This window comes from Rhinolophus sinicus, chromosome 3, assembly GCF_057876585.1.
Source record: "Rhinolophus sinicus isolate RSI-liver-muscle chromosome 3, RSI-T2T, whole genome shotgun sequence".
NCBI classification, from domain to species: Eukaryota; Metazoa; Chordata; class Mammalia; order Chiroptera; family Rhinolophidae; genus Rhinolophus; species Rhinolophus sinicus.
The window spans coordinates 104,609,102-104,630,594 of NC_142503.1; the positions used below are offsets into that span (position 1 = coordinate 104,609,102).

Genomic DNA, 21,493 nt, shown 5'->3' on the forward strand with positions numbered 1-21,493 from the left:
AAAGGTAGCAGAAAACACCCAATCAGAACAGCAAAAAGACAACAAACAAACAAACAAACAAACAAACCCCTCAAAACAAGAAACCAAAAAATGAGGAGAGTTTAAGGGGTCTCTGGGACAACATCAAGCATACCTGCCAACATTCGCATCATTGGGGTACTAGAAGGAGAAGAGAGAGAGAGATAGAGCAAGGAACTGAAAACCTATTTGAAGAAATAATGATAGAAAACTTCTCTAACCTGGTGAAGGACACAGATATAAGTCTAGGAAGCACTGAGACTCCCAAACAAGATGAACCCAAAGAGGCCCACACCAAGACACATCATAATTAAAATGTTAAAGTTTAAAGACAAAGACAGAATCTTAAAAGCAGTAAGAGAAGCACTTAGTTACCTACAAGGGAACTCCCATAAGACCATCAGCTGATTTCTCAACAGAAACTTTGCAGGCCAGAAGGGATTGACACAAAATATTCAAAGTGATGAAAAGCAAGGACCTACAACCAAGATTATTCTACCGAGCAAAGTTATCAATTAGAATCAAAGGACAGATGAAGAGCTTCCCAGACAAAAAAGAGCTAAAGGAGTTCATCACCACCAAACCAGTATTACAAGGAATGTTAGAGGAACTTCTTTAAGACAAAATACATTAAAAAAAAAAAGGCAATAACTATATCTATCAACAATTACTCTAAATATAAATGGATTAAATGCTCCAATCAAAAGATAGGGTGGCTGAATGGATAAGCAAACAAGACCCTTATATATGCTGTCTACAAGAGACTGACTTCAGATCAAAAGATACACACAGACTGAAAGTAAAGGGATGGGAAAAGGTATTTCATGAAAATGGAAAAGAAAAACCCCAAAACAAAAAGATGGGTTAGCAATACTTATGCCAGACAAAATAGACTTTAAAACAAAGACTATAACAAGTGACAAAGAAGGACCCAGTAATCCCACTTCTGGGTATTTATCTGAAGAAACCCAAAATGCTACTTTGAGGGCACATGTGCATCCATATGTTCATTGAAGCTTTATTTACAATGGACAGGATTTGGAGGCAGCCTGGGTGTCCATCGATAGATGAATGGATAAAGAAGGGGTGGTACATATATACAATGGAATATTGCTTGGCCATGGATGGGAATGGGTTCTTGACATCTGTGGTGGCATGGATGGACCTGAAGAGTATTGTGCTGATGGAGTATGTAAGACAGAGAAAGACAGATGCAATGTGATTTCACTGATATGTGGAATCTAACAAACACAACAGAAACAAACTTACAGATACAGAGAACATTTTGATGGTTGTTAGATAGGCGGGGCATTAGGAATGGGTGAAAAAGGAGAAAGGATTAAGAAGTACAAATTGGTTGTTACAAAGTAGTCATGGGCATGTAGGGCATAGCATAAGGAATATAGTCAACAATATGGTGATAGCTATGTATGGTGTCAGATTGGTACTAGATTTATTGGGGTGATAGATGGGAGGGGCTTTAGGGGACATGGTAAAAAAGGTGACGGGGTTAAGAAGTACAAACTGGTAGTTACAAAATAGTCATGGGGATGTAAGTAAAGCATAGGGAATATAGTCAGCAGTATGGTAATAACTATGTATAGTGCCAGGTGGGTAGTAGACTAGTCAGAGGGCTGACTTAAATTATGTAAATGTCTAACTACTATTCTGTGCACTGGAAATTAGTGTAAAATAATACTGAATGTCAGCTGTAATTGAAAAATTGGAAAAGGGGGGGAAAGGAAAAGGGGAATAAGAGGTTCAAATTTCCAGGTATAAAAGAAATAAGTCTCGGGAATGTAATGTACAGCATAGAGAACAAAGTCAATAATATTATGATAGCACGGTATGGTGTCAGATGGTTGCCGAACTTATGGTGATCACTTCCTTAGGTATATAAATGTTGACTAACTATTGTGTATGCCTGAAAAAATATAAAAAATATAATAAAATATTAGCTATATTTTAATAAAAATCTTTAAAAAAGTTTTAATGCAGATTGTGTCGCAAATGTTATCAAGTGACCTTTCAGCACCTATTAAGATGATTTTTTTCTTTTAATAATTAATATAGTAAAAGATTTCTTAATATTAACTATTTTTTATTTCTGAAGTTCTTTGGACTTTAAAAATTAAACTACAGTGTTTTAGTCCCCACAAAGCTTTTTTGATAGGATTGACCATGAAACAACAAAGAGTGTCAGGTTAACATGGAAAACTCATGCCATGCAGAATAGTGGACCTGCCGCTTCTCAACCAATTTGTGCTCTTTTTGGCACTTTCAGGCACGGAAGGTCCTGATGAAGCTGTGGTATGTCAAGCTGTAAGACCCCAGGCGTGGGCTCAGTTTGAATGTGGCTTTAGCAAATCCTGGGCTGTTCCTCGCAAATGGAATGTCCAAAAGAGAAACAAAGGGAAGGACAATGTTATTTTTAAGAGGTTCTTTTTAAGAAAGGATAATACACACTAAAAGTTAATAACATTAGTAAATACTGGAGTAAAGTATTTACAGAAACCTTGCTTTGGAAAATGGAGAAAAATAACAGGTCAGAAGACATGAAACATACAGGATATATACATTCTTAGCTATGAAAACTGTCTTAATATCTAGCTTTGCTGTTCCCAAAGGAAACATTTCATGGTCCTGGGGTTTAGGTAAGGTCTTACAACACATTACAGTTCCAAATGCCATCTTGAATCCCATGAGGTGACCACACACTAAAATCCCATCAAGTTGATTTGGCAAAACTGGCTGACAAGGTCCCCTTCCTCTCTCATTGCTCCCGGACAGCCTAATTCAGCTCACCTTGCCTTTCCAGTCTTATTTTCCTTTACCCTTCACAGTCATTCTATGTTCTAGAAGTTCCATACACCGAACTCCTTAACATTTCTAGAACATTCTATGCCTATTCACACTTTAATGCATTTATACTGTTTGTTCTCTTTGACTTCAAAGGTCTTCCTCCATTCCAAGGTACAAAGCCAGGATTTGCATGTGGTTCCAAAGCCATTTTTCTCCCTTGTGAAGGAAAAGGAAAGTAGCATCTGGGCTAGTTCTTGACGGTGGGGGGCTGAAGCTGTCCCTACACGTGGGGACAGTGACCCTCTAGGTAGGGTGGGAGTCGGGCTCCCTTCTCCCTGCCTCTGCTGTGGTCGCTACCATCTCACCCTTTGTGTGTGTGTGTGTGGGGGGGGGGCAGGGACAGTGGGTGCGAAAGCAGAGGTGGGGCCTGTCTACAGTCCTTCCCTGTGAGACTGTCACCAGGTTCATAGAGTTATGGGTCTGCCTTCTTTGGGGGCGAGGACATGCCATGTCTCAGTGGGCCCCTCTCCTGGAATGGCAAGGGTGGGCAGGACACACAAGAGTGGGAGTGGACGGCGTCTCTGAGGGGGAGAAGCTATAGTGCCCAACTCTTTACTGAGCTTGATCAACTGCAGAGATTTACCATCTTGTGACTGTGCCTAAGTGTGATCAAGCCTCTGATTCAGCTGCCAATTAGCCAAAAGTGCAGAGGACAGAGGAACACATTAAATGCATGCACTATGGCTAAGCAATCAGCAAGCCTCACCACGATGGAAACCATTACAGTCAAATACCCTGGGTCCGCCAACAGGTAAACCATTACAAAAAGAAAAGAATAGACGAGAGAATCTGTAGATAAAGAGAGGCTTAAAGGACCTAATTAAAAATGGGCAAGACTAGACTATCAGGTCCAAGAATGCACACGCGGGCAATAAAATTACATCTAAATGCTAGGACATGATTTTGATACAAGTTAGAGGGGAGGGGGGAAGGAGAGCTAGGACAGACACATGGAGGGGCTTCTGGTGACTGGCCGAGTTCTAGTTCTTTCCCTTATATAGCTTGCTAAGCCATCCACTTGTTTTGTGGGGATTTTTGGCAAGGGAGCTAGGAAGATACAGAATGAGATATGAACTCAAGAGGCACAGAAGCAAAGTTTAAGAGAGGATGCCTGAGCAGTTCCATGCACGTGCTGGTTCTTTATTGCGCCTGACCTATCCACTTTTGGGCTGTCCTGGCTGCCAGATGCACACGGGCCCCAGGTGGATGCCGTGGGGTGTTCTCTGTGGTTTGTTGTGGGCCTGCCGGGTGCAGGGGGGTAGTCTCTGGCACTGTGACAGGGCTGTGAACTGCCTCAGAGGTGTGCTTTAGCCTTCTCCTGATGATGTCATACATAGTCAGGGTCGCATGTCCCCAAAACATAAGTTCAGTTCCTGATACCTGCACTTTTTCTTGGGACACAATAATGTGGACAGTTTTTTTTTTTGTGTTTTTTTTTTAAGTTTTAAATGGATCTTTTGTTTGGGAGCAGAAGTTTTCACTCAGTTAAAAAAAATTGAAATAATATTTGTATGATTTCTTACAACTGCATGTTGAACCCACAGTTATTTCAATAAAAATTTCAATTAAATTATACAGAGGAAGGGAAAAATAGGTTGCTAGAAACTTGTTGGACAAATTGAAGGATGTATAATTCTTGAAAAGCTTAGCTATGTTAAAAGAAAATATGATGACCCGAAGTCATGCCTAAAGGATGCCAGACCTTTACTAAAAGTCATCAGAAACTGTAATCTGGAGGCAACGTATGAAAAGCTAAAACTGGCTGAAATCTGTATTGTAGGGCAAAATATAAAGAAAAAAAGTAAAAGAGGAGAAATCTAAATATTCAGAACTTGGTGACTTGCTTGTGACAGTATAAAAAAGAAAACAGTCACTAGAACATAAATGAAAATGCATTCCACGGCTGAGGGCTTTTCCAAAGAGAGCATCTGACAGAGCCTTTCCCAGATGGTCTTCACCAAAGGGTCAGCCTTCAACTCAAAGGACACCTTTGCACTTGCCTCTCCTGGGTCCCGCCCTCAAGCCAGGCTCTGTTCCTCTGCTTCAAGTGGCCAGTGGACCCAAGGTGACCGAGTGTGGGATTTAGATCTCCTTGCCCTGCTGCCCCAGCAGCAAGCATGACGGGATGAGCCTATGAATGCTTCCTGCTAAGGGGTTTGTCTGGCCGTCCACATCCTTTGGTAACAATAAGAAATGTCCATCCACCGAGGGTTTTTCTGATTTTCCTCTCCCATAGGCTAGGTTTCCCTCCACCATCCCATATCCTGAAATAAACAGTGAGTTAACATCAGGGTTGACTCAGTCTTCAAATAAACCTACGACTAAACATTAGAACCATAGCAAGAAATTTGAGACATTTTTGTGTCTTTTCAAAAACACAATGAATTTTGAATTCACTCGTTATCGTTTCAGGAATCTGCTCTCTCTTCCTTAAGTGTTTATTGGTGTCCAATTGGAAGTTTTACGGAATTATAATTCCAGGATAATGACTTGTAAATGAAATTAATTCAACTACATAAAAGGTAGTTTTAAATACTAAATATCGCCCAGGTCAGCATTTCTCCAATTGCCTGGAGTGAGTCCTTCCAGATACCAGGGTGTGTAGCAGGATTTCTTACTGCCAGGAACAGAGCCAGCAAATGTCACCTGCAGCCACCTTCGTGCCACTCCTCCTCTCCTCCCCACTCTTGCCACTGCTTCTCTAAAATACCCTCAGATGTCAGAGCTACATGTGAAACCAGGGATCTCTGGGTCCCATCCCCAAGCACGGAGGAGACTGAGCTGGACCTTGGCTCATAGCCAAGCCGCGTTCACCACAGCCGGCCCCAAACCTCCAGCTCACTGGTAGCGCCCTGCATACTGCAGGCTCAGTCTTCCAACTTAGCGAACAAACAAAACATCACCAGGGAAGACTAGGTGTCCTGCCATAAAGTGCAGCTTTTATCGAGCTACATCGCCTTGGCATCCAGCAAAGGAAAAAGGGGCGGTGGGGGCGGGGGGGAAAGGCCTGAAGTATTTTGAAGGATGGCCTGGGAGCATAATTCCAGCAAGATGACCTCATCATCTCTACAATTCTTGAAACGCATAGCAGCAATTCAGTTTCGAAGGATGGAAAAATCAAAATTAGACTCAGTCGTTCTCTTCCATGGGCACACACACACACACACACACACACACACACACACACGTCTCTTTTATCAGTTTTGTGTCTGGATGTTCTGGAACACTCATATATATATATTTGTATATATTAATGTTCTGGCATTTTGTTACTCTTTAAGTATGTGGGAAACTGGCCCAGCTGAGGCTCTGGTCCTTTGAAGAAAGAACACACCCATGAGATTTTGTTACTCTTGGTGACCGCCCCAGCTGGGATTTTGTTACCCTTCACGGGCAGGTTACACATTCCAGCCTAACCACACCGCCAGTTTTGGTTACTTCAGGCTTTCACCTGGATGATGTGATCCTTGGAAATCTCGATCCTTTAGTTCTGACTTCCCCGTGGATATGCTGGGCCAAGTCTTCATTGTCCTTGGGGAAGACACTGTTCAGCTGCCTGGAGTCCAACTGGTGGTCCACCTAGGACCACCAGACAGGGAGACAATGTAGATTTCCTACACTCTGAAAAAAGGGAATGTCTTCACAGAGTCATAAGTAAGAGAGGTCATGTGCTGGGAGCCCACTACAGGCCAGGTACTCCACGAGGAGTACCTTATGCAGTTTAATCTTTTCATCATGCCAATTTTATAGATGAGGACAATAAAGGTCAAGAGAAATGAAGCTGTGCATCTGGGAAGTGATGACACTGGAACTCAATCCAGTTCTGCCTGGACCCAGAGTCTGTCTGCTTTTTCCTCTCCAGACAAGCTACCTTTCACGATGAGTTAGCAGTCTACGTCTCCAGTCAGGTGATGGTAAAGAATGATACATCCATAGTGGGGAGCAGGGCCAGCTGACAAGGAAGGAAGGGGAGTATGCTAGTTTTCTACTGCTGTTGCTGTAAGGAACTGTCAAATACTTAGTGGCTTAAAGCATCACACATTTATTATCTTGCAGTCCTAGAGGTCAGAAGTCTGAAAGGTGATGTCAGAGAGAGACTGGAAGATGCTCCACTGCTGGCTTTGATGACAGAGGGAGGGGCCATGAGCCATGAAGTGCAGGACATGTAGCTCTAGACAGTGGCGAAGACAAGGCAAGGGGTCCTCCCAGAATTCCCATAAAGGAACACCTGCCGACACCATGATTTCAGTCCCCTAGTGTTCGGGCCTCTCACACCTCTCTGGCTGGGAGTGACTGCTGGATGCTCTGGACTCTCCTTCCTGGCTCACTGATTATCTGAGAGCACTGAGAGTGGAGGCAGGTTTACATAACATCATCTCATTTAATTCTCTCACTATTTCCGTCCTCCCCACTCTGCATGTGAGGAGGAGGAGATTCACAGAGTTTGAATAACATGCCCAAGGTCACAGAGCTGCCCAGATGGATACAGAATTCAAGGACCAACTGAAGCTCCACGTCTGGGGCTCTGGCCTCTGCCCTCCACAGATGCTGCTTCTGGAAGCCCAGAGAGCCCCAGCACCCCAAGGTACCAGGTGGTGGCTTCCAGAACAGGAGGGACACACCAGCTCCAAAATCCATCTTGGTCTGACTGTACACACTCACTTGAGGAAACCAAGGGAATATAACGCTTTTGGAGGGTTAAGAACACTGTGTAGACATTTCCAGTAGGTGTATTATTGTTTTTGGGGTCACAATTTAGACATACTGTCTATCTCTCAGACTCTCATTGAGGAGGAAGTAAAGTGAAGACCTCTGCGGGTCCTTACAGCAGAGCTCCAGAGTGTAGGATCCCGGGTACCTGTCCAGCCCCCGGCGAGGGACCAGAGACTTTCATGCACTTGTCTCATGGTCCCAGAGGGAGGCCACACAGGTAAAGGGCTTCGGTCTTGAGAACAGCCAGACTCACATGGTTCTGGAAAATCTGTCACAAGTGGGGATGGAAATGTCAACGTGAATGACTAAAAAGAAGGAAGGAAGGAAAGAAAGAAAGAAAGAAAGAAAAAAGAAAGAAAGAACGAAAGAAAGAACATGGAATGATTATTCCAAGATGTTAACATTTTGCCCTCAAAAACTGGTTTTTAAAAATTACAGGCAGCTCACAAAAAGAAAAAAAACAACAACCAAAAAACTTAGGGTATTAAACAGGTAACTTAATAGAAGAGAGTTATTCTTTTTAATTATAAAGCTTTTAATTTCCCCTTTCTCCCCATTATTTCTGCTAATAAGCTTGTCGACTGGGCTGGAACTGATTATGAAAAGGCTGGGAACAGATTTTATTGCCTGGACTAACATTTTTACACATTAGCATTTTACTTTTCAGTTTTATGAAGCCAATGCAATATGGACTCTCTTTAAAAGTCAGGACACAATTCAGAATGTTCCCTCAGGATTACTTACTTCATTTGGACATATAAATACACTTATCTTCAGGGTGAAGTCTGGGTCCTAGTGATCACTAATTCAACACAAACCCTTAAAGGCGGAAAGAAAAATGTTCTCTCATCCTTTGGAAACTATAGGAAAATTAAGGGAAGAATTCTGGGTGGGGCTCAAGACAGAGACTGGATTAGAAAGGCTTCCCACCAGTCGGTAAATCAAAATCACCTGGTAAGTGCTTTAGGGCACACAGAGCATCCAACAGGGAACCGTGGGGCCTTCTGAAAAAAAGGGAAAATACAGATTTTCACTCAGGGGTTTTTATTATTAAAAGGGAAGGTAGAAGAAATTATTATATAGAATACATATGAACACATGTGAACAAAACAGACATGTAAAAGAAGCTATTGCTGAAGTCATAACTGCAGCCCAAAACAGACTTGTCTCATAAAAGACTCTCAATAGATGTCTGTTGAATGAATGAATGAATGAATGAATGAATGAATGAATGAATGAATAGACATACTCTACATATAGACACTCAAATATTTTGGGCTGATTGATGGATAATACAGAAGAATATCTGAGATGTTAGATTTTAAGGTTAGTTTGTGAACTCAGTCCTTTAAGAGGTGGTTCATTTTCCTGTTACAGCCTTTTCCTAAAAATAGAAAGTGCTGTCAGGAAGAAGCAATGAGACCCTGTTACAGTCCCCTGGTCCAAACAGCCAAGACTCCACACTTTGAAAAATTAAAATGGATCAGCATAATTGTTTATATAAAATAAAACTGTTATTTGAAACAGCAGAACACAACTATATTAAGAGGTAAATGAAATAATCCTAAAGAATAAGTAATTAAAGAAAGTGAACACCTCGTAAGAAGTTGGTAGCTTAATTTTTATTTCCTAGTGGTTGCTAGCTACCGCCTAGCTTTATGATCAGAGTTGACTATGAAACTTTTCTCAACTAAATATTTGGATAAGGAGTAAGCCCAGCTTTGTACCTGTTAATAGGTAGGGTAAGTGACTGTCCATTGCCCTGTTTACTATTCATCTGTGTGCTGGTAGAATTCTCCTTTAAGATGGTCAGTTGGTGAAGAGATATTCACAACTCATAGTCAGTTTTCAGATCTACAGGCATTCATTTAGTGCAGGTCAGCACTAAATGTGGGCCAATTTGGCCTGCTGTTTGTTTTTGTAAATAACATTATATTGGAAACCAGTTACTGCTTTCACACTACAATAGCAGAGTTGAGTAGTTGTGGTGGAGACCATATGGCCTGCAAAGCCTAAAATATTTACTTTCTGGCTCTTTACAGAAAAAGTCTAGTATAGTAGTAGTGCTGGAAATTTTCCCCTTACCCTCCTGCCACTTTCCCCCTGAGAATAAATCAATGGAATACATCATCACCACCACCACCACCATCACCACCACCAACATCACTATCATCACCACCATCACTACCACCAACATCACTATCATCACCACCACTACCATCACCACCACCATCACTATCATTACCACCACCATCATCACCACAACCAAGATCACCACCATCATTACAACTACTATCACTATCACCACCACCAATCACCACTGTCACCATCACCACCATCACTATCATCACCACCATCTCCTTCAGTTTCTAGCAAGTATAGCTTCAGGCATTCTTCCTTGCTCTGTCCTTACAACCTGAGTTTAACAACTTGATGTTTGTGGGTAAAAAGCGAGGTCAGCATTCTATTTTCAATGTGTTCTGGTTTCATGGTCTATACAGAAAGACAGGGACTGATGAAGTGATGAAGGAAGATTTCTCTGGCCATCTCAAGACAAAGGTACTCTTATGTGGAGGAACAGACATTTGTCACCTTTTTTTGTTTTGGTGTAAACCCTCTGACTCAATCAGTGATGGAGGGAGACAAAGTTTCCTACATTTTGTACTCACCCAACTCCTGAAATTGTACATATCACATTCTCTGAAGCAATAAAATCAGAAATTAACAGCACAAATATAACTGCTTAAACATGTAAATATTGACAAATGCCTTAAATAATTTGGGTTAAAGAATAAATCATAATTATACATAATGGGTACAGAATTTCAGTTTTGGAAGATGAAAAAAATTCTGGAGATGATGGTGGTGATGGCTGTACAACACTGTGCCACTGAGCTGTACATTTAAAATGGTTAAAATGGTAAATTTTATATGTGTGTATCTATATCTATATCTATCTATCTATCTATCTATCTATCTATCTATCTATCTATCTATCTATGGCTATATTTAAAAAAAAGGTAGCATTAGGGGAGGCTGGGTGAAGGGCATATGGAACTCTGTATTATCTTTGAAATTTTTCTGCAAATCTAACATTATTTGAAATTAACAAGTGAAAAAAAATTACACATACTGCAGTTACTTAAAACAGTGTTTCTCAAAGTGTAGTCTCTGAGACTCTTTCAAGGGGCCTGTGATATCAAATCTATTTTTATAATAACACTACAATGTTATTTACTTTTTATCTCTCTCTTATGAGTGTAAAAATATGAAAGTTTATTAATATAATTTCATATTTCATGTTGCAATTAGTTTTTGAGAAACTACAACTTTTCTAGTTTGGTGTAGTATCAAAGAAAAAGATTCATAATTATCTGAAGACTACTAAATTAATTCTTGATTTCCAACCACATAGCTACACGAAGCCAGATTTTCTTCATATATTACAGCCAAAAATCATATCTCAGTAAATTGAATACAGAAGCAGATATGAGAATCCAGCATCTTCTATTTAGCAAGGCATTAATGCATTTGCAAAATTCTAAAACCATGCCACTCTTCTCAATTTTTTTTTTTTTTTTTTGCTTTGGGAAATAGTTACTTTTCAAAAAACAATTATCAAATAACAAGTTTACTATTATTTAAAAAAACAATAATTTTCAGATTTCAGTTTAAATTTTGAATACTGTAATATCAATAAATACAACTTATATAAACAAAGTTTCTTTGGGGTCTTCCATAACTTTTAAGCTTGTAAAGAGGTCCTGAGACCAAAACACTTGATAATCACTGACTGAGAAAAAAACAAACATGAACACATATTGAATTTATCAGATGTGGCCAAAGCAATAAGCACTCTTATTTTCTTTAAAAAAATTGAAAATCAAGGTGGAAAATTTAAAACAGAATTTTATAAATTTAAAAAAGAAAAAAAACACAAGTTCTGATAATTAAGTTCGTGAACTTGTTGCAATGCTGTTGCTAACCTTTTTTGATATCAGAGGAATTATTCATTATGAATTTGTACCAACTGGACAAACCAAGTTTACTATTTGGAAGTGCTGAGAAGGCTGCGTGAAAACGTTAGATGACCTGAACTTTTCACCAATAATTCATGGCTCTTGAATCACGACAATGCACCAGCTCACAGCACTGTCTGTGAGGGAGTTTTTAGCCAGGAAACAAATAACTATATTGGAACACCTTCTCTACTCACCTGATCTGGCTCCCAGTGACTTTTTTCTTTACCCGAAGATAAAGGAAATATTGAAAGGAAGACATTTTGATGACATTTAGGATAGGACATCAACGATAATATGACAACAACTCTGATGGCCATTTCAGAAAAAGCATTCCGAAATTGCTTTGAAGGGTGAACTAGGCACTGGTGTCAGTGCATAGCTTCCCAGGAGGAATATTTCGAAGGTGACCGTAGTGATATTCACCAATGAGATATGTAGCACTTTTTCTAGAGTTAGTTCACGAACTTAATTGTCTGATCTCGTACATTAGAAATTGAGACCTGGTTCCCAAAAAATTTTTAATAAGCAACTTTAATAAAGAAAAAAAAAATAAAGTCCAAAAAGTAGTATTACAACTAAAAAAGAGAATATATCAGAGTACTTTTAAATTACAGGTGAATTCTATTTGTAATTTTTTGAGGAACCTCCACACTGCCTTCCATAACGGCTGCACCAGTCTGCATTCCCACCAACAGTGTATGAGGGTTCCTTTTTCTCCACAGCCTCTCCAACATTTGTTACTATTTGTCTTGTTGATGATAGCCATTCTGACTGGGGTGAGGTGATATCTCATTGTGGTTTTGATTTGCATTTCTCTGATGATTAGTGATGTTGAGCATTTTTTCATATGTCTATTTGCCATTTGTATGTCCTCTTTGGAGAAATGTCTCTTCAAGTCCTCTGCCCATTTTTCAATTGGGTTGTTTGTTTTTTTGTTGCGAATAGAATTGCCATATGACCCAGCAATCCCTCTCCTGGGTATCTACCCAAAAAATCTGAAAACATTTAGAGATAAAGACACGTGTGCTCCAATGTTCATTGCAGCTTTGTTTACAGTGGCCAAGACATGGAAACAACCAAAATGTCCTTCGATAGATGAATGGATAAAGAAGTTGTGGTATATATACACAATGGAATACTATTCGGCAGTAAGAAAAGATGATATAGGAACATTTGTGACAACATGGATGGATCTTGAGAGAGTAATGCTGAGCGAAATAAGTCAGACAGAAAAAGCAGAGTACCATGTGATTTCACTGATATGTGGTATATAAACCAAAAACAACAAAAGAACAAGACAAACAAATGAGAAACAGAAACTCATAGACACAGACAATAGTTTAGTGGTTGCCAGAGGGTAAGGGGGGTGGGGGGTGGGGAGTGGGAGATGAGGGTAAGGGGGATCGAATATATGGTGATGGAAGGAGAACTGACTCTGGGTGATGAACACACAATGGGATTTATAGATGATGTAATACAGAATTGTACACCTGAAATCTGTGTAATTTTACTAACAATTGTCACCCCAATAAATTTAATAAAATAAAATTTAAAAAAAAATTACAGGTGAATTCTATATGTAATTTGACATTTGAAACTCTCCATGAAAAAGATGCATTAAGAAAATTACCAAATTGACCTAAGATGAATAAGAAAACATGATAAGCCATAGAAGAAATTTTAAAAGTTAATAAAAAATTATCTTCCCCAAAGATTCTAGGGTCAGATGTTTTTATTTGTGTGTTTCCATCAAAATCAAAAGGAGTATGTAATGGTATAATCCTTTCTAGAGCATAAAAAATTGGAAAGCTAACCTAACCTAAACTTCAGAGAGGTAGCACAAAATGAAAGTAATTGGCCTGTCTCACTTACAAATTATAGATTTTTAAAATTTTAAGTAAGGGACCAGCAAACTAAATTCAACAGAACATTAAAAGAATCACTGAGCAAGATGAAGCAGGCTGTATTCCAGGAATGCAGGGATGATTTAATGTAGAAAATGTTTAGGAAAAAATAATTTAAATTGATGCCAAAATAGCATTTAAAAGTCATCCTGATAAAATCATTTACAGAATTAGAAACAGACTTTCTCAATCTGATAATATGCATGTAACCATATACTAATTTAAAATATATATTGAATATACATCTATCTTACTTGAGAGTGAAAATTAAAGGTATGCATATTAAAGTCAGAGTTAGGGTATAGATGTATGCTATCACTTATTAACAATTGTTTTAGAAGTTTTGATAAACTTTTGGTAATATATCATGAAAAAGAAATGAGAAGTACAACTTTGGAAAGGAGGCGGTCGTGTTATAATTATTTCTATATGGTATGATTATATCATTAAAAAATCATGATAATCAATTGAGAATGCTCAGAATTAACAAAATTTCAACCAAGTAGTCAGATAGTGATAAATGTAAGAAATCTATAACTGTTCTATACACCGGTAATAACAATTTTGAAAATTAAATAGAAAACAGATTTCATTCTCCATCATCATCATCATTACCACCACCACCACTGTACCACAACAAAATATAATTAAATACCTAAGATGAATCTTCACAAGAAGTGCAGAGAATCTACATGGGAAATATAAAAATTTTACTGGCAGATATAAATTATTTGAATAAATGGAAGTAAACGCTATGTTCTTAGGTTGGATGTTTTCACTATGTCTATTCCTCCCAAGCTGATATATAGATGTTAATACACTCTTGGAATGAAGCAGGTTCCAATTCAAGTGTCACCTCCTTTGAGAGACCTTCTCTGATCATCTAACTTGAACAGCACCCTGCTCCTCCAACCAGTCACTCATTGTCGTTTTTTCCTATTTTCTTTATAGCAGTTATTGCTACCAGAAATTATCTTTTTGTTCTTCTTTGCCTCCAATATTCCCCACTAGAACATAAGTGTCATCAGTGAGGGGGTGTGCCTTGTTCTCTGTGGCATTCCCAGTGCCTAGAACAGAGCCTGCTACATAGTAAGTGCTCAATATGTGTGTATTGAGTGGATTTAACACCATTTACCACACGAAAACACCAATAGGAATTTTTCCCTTAAGTGTGACAAATGGTTCCAAAATTCACCTGCAATACAAACACACTAGATTATCTAAAAGTTATTAAAAAGAAACAAACGGGAGACTTGCCATGCCAAATATTAAAACATATTTTAAAGCTGTAATAGTTGAACTGTGGTACAGAAATTACTTCACAGATAAATGGAACAGAACAAACATTCATGAAACAGAGCTAGTATAAAGATAAGAACTTACCACATTCTAAGCTTTCCATGTTAAATAAATGAGTTCTTTAACAAATTGGGTTGGGAAATTGGTCAAATATTAGGGCAAAATCTATATTCTCATTTAATATTATATTCCAAGTGAAATGTAAAAACATTTAGCCCCACTCCTCCAAAGCCAGGTACAAAAGAGTATATGCTGTATTATTCCATTTATATAAGGTTTAAAAAAACAGGCAAAATGAATCTGTGGGAACAGTCAGGGTAGTAGTTCCTCTTGGGGGTGTGAGGGGGTTAGTGACTGAGAAAGGAGCATGAAAAGGGGCTCCTGCAATGCCAATAAAATTCTATTTCCTAATCAGAGTGCTCGTTACATGAGTGTGTTCACTTTGCAAACATTCATCAAAGCTGTATCATTGTGAACTGAGAACTTAGGTATTTATACTTAACACTTAATAAAAGCTTATTTAACAAATAAATAAGTGGTAGGCCAGCTGATGACTCTGGCCAGAGATTAGGCTTTCTGCATTTAAACATGCATTTCTTTTTCACATGTGTTTTGAAAAGAAGGGATAAAGCTCCGTGGTAAAAAGTTAAACTTATTTAATTGTAATAAATTAAGCAGGTCTGTAAAGGCCTTCAGTTGAACCATGCCTCCACCCCTTTCAGGAGGGGTCTGTGTCACAGGGGCTATGAGAGTCCCCATGCTGAACGGTATGGAGGGTCTGTGCCCTTGACTCTTACATGGTCACAACAGGAGTTTCACTGTTCTGTGGGTCTCTGAGATGTAGCTGAAAATTTAAAAAAAATGACTCAGGATTTCTGGTCAAGATGGAGGAGTAGGTAAATGCCATGCTTGCCTCCTCTTATGACCACATCAAAATTACAACTAAATTACAGAACAACCACCACTGAGAATCTCCTGAACTGAAGCCTGACAAATAAGGACATTCAGAAGAAGCCACCTAGAGACTGGTAGGCAGGGCAGAGATGAGGAATGGGCTGATCCCCACCTACGTGTGACTGTTAAAAATCGGGAGGTATATCTCAACTGTGGAGGTACCCCCTCCAGAGGAGCGAAGGGTCCCAGTACCACACCAGGCTCCCCAGTTGAGGGTTCCAGTGCCTGGGAGAGAAGTCCCCATAACTCCGGCTGTAAAAACTACTGGAGATTGTGGCTGAGTGAGACGGAGGGCATCTGCAGTCCCAGGAGCTCCTCTTAAAGGGCCTGCACAGAGACTTACTTGCTGACAGACTCACTTGCTCTGAGCGCCAGTGCTGGGGCAGCAGCTCAAAAGGTTCCAGGGACATACAGGGAGGAACTGAGTTGTCTGGTTTCAGATTGAGGGCTGGAAGGTCAGCTTTCTCCCAGAAAAAAGTGCTGGGAGAATCCATTGTTTCTTTGTTCAGCTCCTGCCCCTTCCCTGTGTGCAGACATGGGCAGGCATATCATATCTCATTCTCTATCAACTTGATTAACACTGTTGCAACTCCCCACTCTGTGATTCCCTGAGACCCTGCCCCACCCAACTTGTGCACCTATCCAAGCCACTTTCAGTGGCTTTTCCATACATAGGGCCTGTTGTGGCTCAAGCTGCAGACTTTCCTAAAATCTTTCAAGGTTCATAAAACCCAAACAAGCACCATCTAGCTTTGGTGTGTCCCATACTCCTGCTGAGCAGCCCCAAGCATGGCACTAGCAACAGCTGACGTCAGCTCACAGCTTGACCTGTCAAAGCACCTCCAAGCCCAGTGTGAGTGGCAGCCATCTGTGGATTGCTTTGTGGCTTATACCAGGTAGCCCCAAGGAAGTACACAGGCTGCGGCTGAACTTGGCCTGTGGCAGGGCCCTCCCAGGAGTCCTTGGAGCTGGCATACTCAGTGGCCAGATTCAGGCCAAGCCGGAGAATCACCCAGTCACTTCTGAAGACAACTCAAAGGACAGACTGGGCAGGCACCAAAGCTCTGCTAAAGTGAGCCTTGCTCCGTAGGGTCAGCCCCTGCACAACAGCTTCTCCACTGTAGTCATGGCCAATCCACATAATCAATCAGCCTGAGGGTCAATCCCTTCCACTGATGTGCAAACAGCAACCAAGGCTCAACTACAAGAGGAGGGCACACTCAACCCACACAAGGATCACACCTGTACCATCCAGCTCAGGTGACCAGGAAGAAGACATTGGGTCCCACAGGACACCTACTACATAAGGCTGCTCTACTGAGACTGGGAGACATAGCAGCCCTACCTAATACATAGAAACAAATGCAGGGAGGCAGCCAAAGTGGGGAGATAAAGAAACATATCTCAAATGAGAGAACAGAACAAAGCTCCAGGAAAAGAACCAAACAAAATGGAGAGAAATAACTTACCAAATGGAGAGCTCAAAACACTGGTTATAATGATGCTCAATGAACTTAGGGGAAGAGTAGATGAACTCAGTGAGAACTTTAACAAAGATATAGGAAACATAAAAATGTAGCTAGAAAACATAAAAAAGAACCAGCCAGAAATGAAGAATACAATAACTGAAATAATCAATACATTAGAGGGAAACAAGAGTCAATTAGGTGAAGCAGAGGATTGAGTCAGGAACTTAGAAGTTAAGGTAGCAGAAAACACCAAATCAGAACAGCAAAAGAAAAAAGAATCCAAAAAAATGAGGAGAGTTTAAGGGGCCTCCAGGACAACATCAAGCATACCAACATTTGCATCATTGGGCTACCAGAAGGAGAAGAGAAGGAGCAAGGATTTGAAAACCTATTTGTAGTAGTAATGACAGAAAACTTCCCTAACCTGGTGAAGGATATAGATATACAAGTGTAGGAGGCACTGAGAGTCCCAAGCTAGGTGAACTCAAAGAGGCCCACATTAAGACAAGACACATCATAATTAAAATGACAATGGTTAAAGACAAAGAGAGAATCTTAAAAGCAGCAAGAAAAAGGCAATTAGTTACCTACAAGGGAGCTCCCATAAGACCATCAGCTGATTTCTCAACAGAAACTTTGCAGGCTAGAAGGGATTGGCATGAAATATTCAAAGTGATGAAAAGCCAGGACCTACAACCAAGATTACTCTACCCAACAAGGCTGTCATTTAGAATTGAAGGACAGATAAAGAGCTTCCCAGATAAGAAAGAGCTAAAGGAGTTCATCACCATCAAACCAGTATTACAATAAATGTCAGAGGGATTTCTTTAAGATAAAAAAAGATAAAAAATATGAATAATAAAATGACAATTACTTTAAATGTAAATGGATTAAATGCTCCAATCAAAAGATAGGGTGGTTGAATGGCCAAGAAAACAAGACCCATACATATGCTGCCTACAAGAAACTCACTTCAGATCGAAAGACACACAAAAGACTGAAAATAAAGGAATGAAAAAAGATATTTCATGAAAATGGAAATGAACAACAAAAATGCCAAAGTAGCAATACTTATACCAGACAAAACAGACTTCAAAACAAAGGCTAGAACAAGAGACAAAGAAGGACCCAGTAATCCCACTACTGGGTGTTTGTCTGAAGAAACCTAAAACCCCACTGTGAGGGGATGTATGTACCCACTTGTTCATTGCAGCATTGTTTACAATGGCGAAGATGTGGAGGCAGCCTGGCTGTCCATTGATGGATGAAAGGATAAAGAGGAGGTGGTACATATACGAGGTGTGATCAAACAATACAGTGAATGTTTAAATTTAAAAAAACATTATTACAGACACATTGCCATTTTGCCATTAATCCCTCTAAAAATACTCCCCCTTGCTTCAAAACACTTATCCCATTGTTCTTGCTACTTTCTGAAGCAGTTCTGGAAGTCCTCTTTTGTGAACGTTTCAGTTGCACTGTCGTGGTTGCCTCGATGTCCTGAATTGATTCAAAACATTTACCTTTCGTGGTCATTTTGACATTGGGGAAGAGCCAGAAGTCGCACGGTGCCAGATCTGGTGAATAAGGTGGATGGGGACACACAGCAATGTTTTTATTTGACAGAAATTGCCATACCAGAAGCGATGTGTGACACGGAACCTTTCCATTATGATCAACAAATACAGCGAATGCTGCTGCCAAGGGCCATCCAACGGAAAGGCAGGGATCTTCAATACAGGAAGTGGTGCATCGAACCTTAGTAACAGTGTGTGACAGGTTTCATCTTGTTCAATGCAGTCAGTCAGGTGTGAGCTATGGTTGAGAGAAGGTGTGTTTTAAAGTGTGCTGTAAATCATCCTCCATCATGATAAAGCTCTGTGTCACACATTGCTTCTGGTATATGGCAATTTCTGTCAAATAAAAACATTATGGGGCATCCTCATCCACCTTCTTCACCAGATCTGGCACCATGCGACTTCTGGCTCTTCCCCAAAGTCAAAATGATTCAGGACATTGAGGCAGCCACGACAGTGCAACTAAAGACACTCATGAAACAGGACAACCAGAACTGCTTCAGAAAGTGGCAAGAATGATGAAATGTTTTTGAAGTGAAGGGGAATATTTTGAGGGGGATTAGTGGCAATGTGTCTTTTACTGTAATAATTTTTAAAAATTTAAACATTCACCATATTGTTTGATCACACCTTGTATGCAATGGAATATTGTTCAGCCGTGGAAGGGAATGGGATTTTTCCATTTGCGGTAACATAGATGGACTTGGAGGGTATTGTGCTGACAGGAGTATGTCAGACAGAGAAAGACAGATGCAATGTGATTTTGCTTATATATGGACTCTAAAGAACAAAACAAACAAACAAACAAACCAGAAACAAACTCATAGATACAGAGAACATTTTGATGTTTGCCAAATGAAAGAAGGTTGGCAAGAGTGGGTGAAAAAGGGGAAGGGATTAAGAAGTACAAATTGATTGTTCTACAGTAGTCATGAGGATATAGGGTATAGCATAAGGAATATTGTCAATCATATTGTAATAACTATGTATGGTGTCAGATGGGTACTAGATTTATTAGGGTGATAGATGGGAGGGGGATTGAGTGGCAAGGTGAAAAAGGTGAAGGGGTTAAGAAGTACAAATTGGTAGTTACAGAATAGTCATGGGGATATAAAGTACAGCACAGGAAATATAGTCAACAGTATGGTAATAAGTATGTATAGTGCCAGGTGGGTACCAGACTAGTCAGGGGGATCACTTTTTAAATTATATAAATGTCTAACCACTATGCTGTACACCTGAAATATAAAATAATATTAAATGTCAACTGTAATTGAAAATCTGAAAAGTAGGGAAAAAGGTGAAGGGTAATAAGAGGTTCAAACTTTCAGGTATAAAACAAATTAAGTCATGGGAATATAATATATAGCATGGGGAATATAGTCAATAATATTGTGATAGATATGTGATATGGTGTCAGATGGTTGCTGGACTTATCACAGCGATCACTTCTTTATGTATATAAATGTTGAATAACTATGGTGTACCCCCTGAAACTAATATAATATTGTATGTTAGCTATATTGTAATAAAAATCTTAAAAAATATATAAAAAATGATTCATCACCGAATAGAAAGTCAATATTTATATTAAAAGTAGAACATCAAGCCCAATCCTTGTTACTTACTTAGACTTCACTATGAGTGTTGATCCACTTCTGATTGCATCTATGAACACTGTGGTGACATCTCAAGCCAATGAGCTCAATTAGAGGACACCGTACCAACTGGATACAACCCAAACAGCTCTTCAGATCTAGTTCACTGTGTTATAAAAACATGTCATAAAACTTTGATTTCACTACTGGCTTGGTATGGTTAGAAAAAGAGTCTTTGCTTGTGGAAAGGTATTTATTGTCCAGACAAAATCTCAAAGCACAAATAACCATATAATTCTAGACTAGTCTACATAATAGTAACAATAAAAATAGCAATGACGCCTGATACTTGTTGAATAAGTATTGTGTGCTGGAGTGCTTTCCGAGTGGATCTTATTTCATCTTCCCAATGATCCTAGGAGGTAAGTATTATTGTCAATTGATTTTACAGGTAAAGAAAGTGATACATGGAGAGCTCAAGTGACTGAATGAATGCACAGAGCCAGAAAAGTGCATTGCACAACCGCCACAGTTCTGCTCGTGTTGAAATGTTTGAGACTTTGAACGATGGGTACTTTTTGCCAGAGAAGCTGGTGACTAGTAATTTATCTTAAAATTCCAAGTGAGTCTTAGCCATTCCCATTTGTGTAAATAAAGGAGAGGCTAACCACCATGTGGAATACTCATCAGAAGAAACCTCAAGTCAGTTGATTAGATCCTTTTTCTTTGATGAACAGATTTCCGCCATACTAATAAAAAAAAATATTAAGGTTAATATGGGTCTTCTTGCAGCAATTCTGGAAACTCATCAGATATATGATTTACGTGGGATCATTGGAAACAGAGGAATTCACTTTAAACAGAGCATTGAGGAAGGATGGGGACAGGATCTCTGCTGCCCAATGAGAACTTGCTGTGAGGCTTAGGTCATTGCCATGGGTACAGATCTAGATAACCATTTAGCTTTGGTGTTTCCGGAACATACCAACAAGGAAGGAAAGACCGGGCTAGGTTTCAAGGGTTCTGCCTGAGACAAGGAAAGAAACTTAGCTTCTTTCAAATGCAACTCAAATTTCC

At 39.6% G+C, this 21,493-nt stretch overlaps 1 protein-coding gene across 2 annotated transcripts in view; it reads right to left on the bottom strand.

Annotated features, from left to right (window-relative positions):
- THSD4 (thrombospondin type 1 domain containing 4) overlaps positions 1 to 21,493 on the bottom strand; it is a 583,467-nt gene that overhangs the window by 75,045 nt on the left and 486,929 nt on the right. The gene's annotated exons all lie outside the window — the stretch shown is intronic.